The 7,999-nt window shown below is 36.5% G+C and overlaps 1 protein-coding gene across 1 annotated transcript in view; it reads right to left on the bottom strand.

The window, feature by feature from the left end:
* Positions 1-4,343: 4,343 nt before the first annotated feature.
* KRIT1 (KRIT1, ankyrin repeat containing) overlaps positions 4,344-7,999 on the bottom strand; it is a 43,224-nt gene continuing 39,568 nt past the window's right edge. The window contains exon 17 of the transcript XR_002781424.1: positions 4,344-6,665. The gene's annotated coding sequence lies outside the window, so the exon portion shown is untranslated. The remainder of the gene's footprint in view (positions 6,666-7,999) is intronic.

The following is a 7,999-nucleotide window of genomic DNA, read 5'->3' as shown; positions in this document are numbered from 1 at the left end:
CCCCTGGGGCACGCGGAAGAGGGAAGATATGCAGAGCCGCAGATGTTGAGGTGAAATGGGAGGAGGGAAAAACCTGGGTTTGGTTTAGAAGGTCGCTGAAGTCACAGCGCATCTCATCACCTGGAGCTGTCCTCAGCGGCTGCGACTCGGGTCGCAAGCCGGGGTCGTGCGCTGCGGAGCATCCAGCGACTCCGGCGCCTGGCACTAACGCGACCCTGGGCCCGCGGCCCGAACGGCCAGGCGCCTCGCCTAGGCCGCGCCCCTGCGCGTTTGTGAGCTGGCCCCGGGTGACACTGCAACACTCGGGGCGAGGCCAGGGCCTCCATTTAATTCCCCGTAGGGACGCGCGCCAGCCGCGGCGAGCAGGATAGAGAACGCGCTTCTGGGTTCTTGGCTTGCGCATCGGAATCTCTCGGGCAGATTGGGGTTCTGATTTAATTAGTCTGGGGTTGGCCGGAGCATTTGAGTCTAACGAGCAGCCGGGTCGGAGAGCCACTGGTCTGGGCACTGGTCCTCGAACGTTCCCACCACGCTAATCAACAGAGTCCAACTTCGGAGATAGTCGTGATGAGAGGTGCTTCTACCAGAGGTTTTGTTTTTCTGACTGCCGGGTGAACAGCAAGTGTTACAGGCACGGTGAAAATAACACCTAGTGACGTGAGGGACCCAACTTGTCACTTCGACTAAATTGCTTCATAGAGTCTGACCTCTTTTTGCCTCAGTTACCCCCAGGCAATTCTTCAGGCCCAGCTGGACTTCCAAACCATGAACCAAGCAGAAGGCGAGCGACAGGGGCCCAGGAATAACAGATCACACTTGTCTGGGGGAGGTGGTGTCTGCGCCACTGTTTAAAGGGACCCCCAGGACCACGAGGATTTGGAGGCGGGTCTGCCTTTGTAGCTAACCAGGAAGAGCACTGGGGAGTGAGTGTAGGCAGGAGAGGTGGCTGAGCTCTGAGAAAGCGCCTAGGTGATGTGACCTACCTTCTCCAAACATCTAAACAGCAGGACAAGTAAAGTTACAAGACTAATTTAGTTTTAGCCTAATACAACCAAAACACAGTATCAGAAAAACAGGAAGTATTTGTAGAATATGAGGGTGTAATTGAAGAACTAGATATAGAGCTTTTAGAAAAAATAGAAGACTTAAAAAGGCTCTTGTGTGGTTTACTAATTTCAGTATCTAAAACAGAACAAAGTCAGACCAGTTACACAGAATAATGGTTAGCACAGCTGCTTTACACGCAGAAGGTCCTGGGTTCGAGTGCCAGTGGCCCATATGGGGAGCCCACCAGGCTCTGGCGATGCGTTGAGAGCTCGTGGCAGGAGATGCCCACGCCTTCAGAGATTCAGTTCTTAAGGGGAGATGGCAACCTCCCTAGGTCAGGGGTGGAAGGGGATAAGGGGGACTAAAGTTTAAAAAATAATAAAATAAATAAAATAAACTATAACAAAACTAAATAAACTAACAAATTTTTACCATGAGTGAAACAAAGTTTTCTAAAATTGACACTTTAATGCATATTTTCCGATGAATGCTATCACATCTATATTTCAAAGTGATGTTTAAAATGTCCTTAGAGTGCTAGTTTAAACTTCAATGCATTATTATCCTTAGACTCATATCAAAGCCTCACCTGATTCATTTGCAGGGGCCTTTGCGGAATAGGGCACTTCCAACCTTGGCTGGTCACTGCCTCCTTGGTGAGATGTCACAGCCCTTTTGGTTATCAGGATGGTCGGCCCACTACTTTTCCCAGCCCTTTTCCCTAGCCTTGCAACTATTAAATTGTTTGTGTATGGACCTCCCAACATTTCCTATCATCACCAAATTCCAATTTAAAGTTGAATAATGAATGCAATTAACTCTAGAATTTATGAAAAGCAGTGAAACTCCCTTTTATATAATTCTACATGTGTAGCTTTTTAGTATGCTTTTTTGTGGGTTGGATTCCGAGTCATCTGCCTAATGAGTTAACTTGGTAACTCATAATTGGCAATACATACAATTTGCTGGTGTTTTATAAGTCTGTGTTATTTTTTTAAATTGATAGGATTGACATATAACGTTAGTTTCTGGTGTACAGAATAATGATTTGATATTTGTATATCTTGCAAAATGATCACAATAAGTATAGTTAACATTATCACCATACATAGTTACAAAATTTATTTCTCATGATGAGAGCTTCTAAGATCTACTTTTAGCAAATATATAATACAGTATTATTATCCATTGCTATCATGCTATATATTATATCCCCAGGATTTGTTATAACTGAAATTCTTTATCTTTTGACCCCCTTCATTCATTTTCCCCACCTCCTCCTGCCTTTGGGAAACCACCAGTCTGTTCTCTGTATCCATGAGTTCAAGTTTTTGTCATTTTTTTTTTTTAGGTTCCACATGTAAATGAGGTTATATAGTATTTGTCTTTCTGTCTGATTTATTTAACTTAAAATAATGTACTTGAGATCCTCTATGTTGTCATAAATGTCAAGATTTCTTTTTTATAGCTGAGTAATATTTGTGTGTGTGTGTGTGTGTGTGACATTAGTAACAATCCATTCATCCATTGATGGACACTTAGGTTTCTTCTGTGTCTTGAATATAGAAAATATTGCTACAGTGAACATAGGGGTGCATATATCTTTTTAAGTTAGTGTTTTCGTTTCCTTCAGATAAATACCCAGAAGTGAAATAGCTAGGTCATATAGTAGTTCTATTTGTAAGCTTTTGAGGAACCTCCATACTCTTTTGTATAGTGGCTGCACCAGTTTATATTCCCACCAAGAGAGCACGAGCGATCCCTTTTCTTCACATCCTTATCACTTGTTATTTCTTCTTTTTTAATATAGCCCTTCTAACTGGTGTGAGGTGATATCTCATTGTGGTTTGATTTGCATTTCCCTGATTAGTGATGTTAAGCACCTTTTCATATACCTCTTGTCCATCTGTATCTTCTTTGGGAAAATGTCTATTTAGATCCTCTGCCCATTTTTTAATAGGATTGGTTTTTTCCTATTGAGTTATATGAGTTCTTTATATATTCTGGATATTAATCTTTAACAGATTTACAAATATTTTCTCTCAAATTGCAGGGGTTGCCTTTTCATTTATTTTTTCACCTTTTCATTTTATTGATGGTTTCCTTTGCTGTGCAGAGGCTTTTTAGTTCGAAGTAGTCCTGCTTGTTTATTTTTGCTTTTGTTGCTTTGCGTTTGGTGTCAAATCCAAAAATTCATCACCAAGAGTGATGCCAAGGAGCTTACCCCCTACATTTTCATTTAGGATTTGTAGGATTTCAGGTCTTACCTTCAAGTCTTTAATCCATTTGATTTAGTTTTTGTGTATGATGTTAGTGGTTCAGTTTCATTCTTTTGCACGTGGCTGTCCAGTTTTCCCAACATCATTTATTGAAGACACTATCCTTTCCCCATTGTATATTCTTAGCTCCTTTATCACAAGTTAATTGACATACACATGTGGGTTTATTTCTGGGTGGTCTATTCTATTCCATCTATGTATCTATCTTTGTGCCAATACCATACTTTTGGAAATACAGATAATTTGCTGGTGTTCCAGAAGTCTGTTTTATTTCATTTTTAATTGAGGGCATTAAAAACTGCTGCTTAGTGTATTCGCCTTCTTAGCATAATGTAGAGATGAAAAAATCTTCTTAGTATTAACTTGGCAATTCATATCACCATTGATCATTGGAATGTAGGTAGTTTTCTTACTCCCTACCACCTTCTTTTAGGGAGTTTAAATACTAAGTTCTTGACTTATGATTTAAACTCCATATTAAATCAAAAGCAGATTGAGATTAAGACTGAGATTATCTTTATCTAAGAATTCTCAAATTTTATTCTTAACTGGAAAATAAGTTCCAAAAACATTTTGTCATGGTAACTCCTATAATACTGTTTATCTAATTCAGCTTGGAAACTTTGTTTCTGTATCTTTCCTCATTTATACAATAATGTAAATATGAAATGATATATTTTCCCATTCATTTCATGACCAATTATGACTGATTATGAATAAGAGAGGGAAAACTTATTAACTTTATAGCACTTAGTAAAATTCTGTTTTAAACTGTTACATACATTAAATGTGAACATCCATATATTTTAAAATAGTAAATAACTTAACAAGCTAAAGTTCAAATAAAATTAATCAAAATCCAGTTTTTAATTATATACAGTTAATTACTTGTGAGTGAAATGGCTGAAATAAGTAAAAAAGCCAAATTGGCTTTTCTTCCTCTTAGTGGTTATGTATACAAAGTTAAATTCAATATTAATTGAAAGCAAACAATCCAGAAAGAAAAAATGGCACACATTTGACTTTAGTAAAAATTGTTTAGTTGTTTTTCTATCTGTAGAAGACTTATCATTTTAGGTTCATTCCTTTTCACTGCCCTACTGGTAAATATTCAGTAAATCCAAACAAAAAGTGTTATCAAGCATCGGTAAAATATAACTGGTCAGGCATCTTTTAAAACATTATATAGTATATTCCAAAAGTCAACAAATGATTCGCTAATTACTGGTGTGATACTTGTTATTTCCTCATATAATTGAGTTGGTGGCTTAATTACATTATTCTATAATAAGTAAAGCATGTGGGGTAGACTTGTTTTGAAAACAATTACCTTGAGTATATATTATTTTTAACTATACAATTTTGTTACATTTTTATGGTAATGTTAGAAACTATTATTTTTTCCCCCCATGTTGAATTGTAGTAGTTTACTCCCTAGGCAAGTGGGGAAACTGTACCAGTAAAGCACTGCAAATGAGAAAGTAGGGGCAGCGGGCTCATGCATGGATTGTCCTCATGTGGGATCATCAGGTCAAGGAGAGTAAACATTTTCCAGACTGCTTTACCAGAAGATTCAACCAATTTTCAGTACCCCCAAAATATATTCCCATATGTTGTCTCAGCACTGGGCCATCATTTTTATTAATGTACTTAGTTGAGTTTTATCATTCCATATAATTCAACTAATTTAGTAATGTTGTTTTGCATTTCATTAGCAAAGATTTTATTTCCTCATTTCTTAAAGTTGTCTGCATTTCCAAGCATATAACCTTTCTCTGATCTTCTCTGACCACTCCCCTTCGGAATTTAATCACTGACTTTAATTTCTATTAAACCTTTATAAACTTTTGGTAAATTTTCAACATCTATAGAGCAAGTTGTAATTCTTTTCTTAATCTTACTTTTAAAATTTATGTAAATTTTTGCTTTTTAGATATATAGTTTTGTGATTTAACAAATACACTGTCAATCAAAATCAGGATACAGAACAGTTCTTTAACCACTTCAAATTCCTTCATGCTGCCCCTTTATATTCCCACATCCTCTCACCCTCATCCTTAACCTCTGATATCCACTAATTGCTTTCTGACTCTACAGTTTTGCCTTCTCCAGAATGCCATCTAAATGGATGGGCATGCTACAGTATATAACCTTTTCAGCCTGGCTTCTTTCAGTTAGCATAATGCATTTGAAATTTATCCATATTGTCATCAATAGTTTATTCTTTTTTGTTGTTTAGTAGTATTCCAATAAACCTAAGTTTGTTTATTCACTCACCCACTGAAGGATATTTGGGTTGTTTCTGGTTTGGGGCTGTTACGAATAATTACATTTCATTATGTATTATGAAAAAAGGAAAATATATCCTATAAACATTTGCATACATATTTTTGTGCGGACATAAGTTTTTGTCTCTTAAATACCTGGGAGTGGAATGACTGAGTGCAATATTTAACTAGGTGTATATTTAACTAATAAGAAACTACCAAACTTTTCCAAAATGGTTGTGCCACTTTGCTTTCTTATTATCCATGTATGAGTTCCGGTTGCTCTAAATTCCTTGATTCTTTTGCTTTCCTTTTTACTATGTACATTAAAAGGCATTTTAAACACCTCTCATGATAGCTGGTTTAAAAATATCCATAAATGAATGTGTTCTCTGCCACTTAAATATACCAGTCTGTTTTTCTCTAGTGATATTAGAGATTTTTTAATTTAATTTTTGTCCATATTAAATGTATTGAATACTTAGTATGCAGGATGGTGCCAAGCCATTTCTTTTCTATACTGATACCCATTTGCCTAACAAGATGATGTGGATTGCTCTATCTTTGCCCATTTCTCAAATGTTGGCATTCTTTGGTTGCTTCTCACTCTGCTCTCTTCCTAGGTGGCTTTAAATCTGTTCCTAAAGTTTCAGTTATTATCTCCTATAGAGCATTCTGAGCTTCAGGCCTGAGGCATCTCCACCTGCATGTCCTTCAGGCATCAGGAACTCAATGCTTATTTCTTCAAATCCTGCCCCTTCATTCCCTATTTTATACAGCATACAGTGCCATTTTCCCAGTTGCCAGGACAGAAAGAAGGGAATTATTTGTAACTCCTATCTCTTACTTATTTCTCACATCCAAAGGTCACTGGGTTTTGTCAAAACATTAATCCATTTCTACCCATTGTTTTATACTTTCTTACTCAGACCCCTTCAAGCCCTTCCATGCACTGGCCCAGGATGACCTTTCAACACACAAATCTGAGCTAGTTAAGCCCCAAAGGCTCCCATGGCTCCTCATGATTAAGGAATAAATTCTTTAAGATTTGTTACGTTTTTTTTTTTTAAAACTGTCCATCTCTCTCTCCTTTACCTAATGCCTGAATTCAGAAGCCAGACTGCCAGATTTTGAATTCTAACTCTACCACTTACTGCTTTTACCTTAGACTAACATAATAACCTCTCCACACACAGTTGTATTCAAAGTTATACAATATAATGAAAAGATTTATACCACTGTGTGAGAAAGTTTGGCTCCTTGGCTTTTTAAAAGAGAGAAAGCAAATATCGTGTTTTTATTACAACCATACATCAAGTTTCTGATTCACTTATACTCTGGAGCCAGGCCTGGATATGAATCTCGGCTCTGCCACTTATTAGCTATTTTCTCTTTGGCAAGCAACTTAACTTTGTTTTCTCTGTATATAATGGGAATAGTATCTGCCTCATAGTTATTGTGAGGATTAAATGAATTAATGTATCTAAAAGGCTTTAAACAATGCCAGGGGCATAGTAAGCACCATTTTAAGTATTAGCTATTATTATTATTTAACTAATGGGGAAGTAAGTCCCTAATTCCACCCATCTTTGGTGCCCTTCCAGTGAATCTTGAAACACCAGCACTTCTTTCTATCACAGAAATTATCAGCACAATCAATGCATTCAAATTACTTTTCTTCCCTATACCCTAAGGTGTCTGAAAGATATTTCTTTGCTTCAAACATTCTGGCCTCTAAAAACTCAAGGCTTATCCACTTTCTGCTGTAGGGCCTTTTTAGTCTGTTTACCACAGCCTCTCCAAACACTAGATATGATCCTAGAGGCATTCTGACTTTATGAATACAAATGTGAAATGAGAATCATACCATCACAAATGGATTTTTGTTGAGAAAGTATTTTTTTGTATGTACTCAAACCAATTTAACTTCTCGATCAGTTTTCTATACAGTACAACAAAAACAATTTATATTTTTTTCCATTTTCATTTTACTGAAATCATTTTCATTGTTTTTTTTTCCCCCCATGTACATTATAAAGTAATTAATTGATTCATCAGTCATTCTGTAATTCAAACTGTAATTCTTCCAATTACAGTTTTTGCCATTGAGTTCCTTAGGGTCAAATTAAAATATAAATTTTATTGATGTAATTCTATTAAATTTGGTCAATAACTGTGGGCAGTTTTACTTTGCTAAATATTTCTATCAAGTAATTTTTCTAGGGTCAATTTTGGCAAAATTTTTTTTAATGTTCTTGTCGTTTATCAGATTTTGGCAACTTTTAATCTTACAAGATGTGATTCTTCAGTATGATTTTCTCTAATACACTTATCATGTGCAGTGTTAGCTGTTCTAATTTTATTTCTACAATGGGAATTCATTTCTTGTGATTTGGATAAAAACTT

The sequence above is a fragment of the Pteropus vampyrus genome, unplaced genomic scaffold (assembly GCF_000151845.1).
Source record: "Pteropus vampyrus isolate Shadow unplaced genomic scaffold, Pvam_2.0 Scaffold4, whole genome shotgun sequence".
Classification (NCBI taxonomy): domain Eukaryota; kingdom Metazoa; phylum Chordata; class Mammalia; order Chiroptera; family Pteropodidae; genus Pteropus; species Pteropus vampyrus.
Note: the sequence above shows the minus strand (reverse complement) of the source record. Positions and strands in the feature narration are given on the sequence as shown.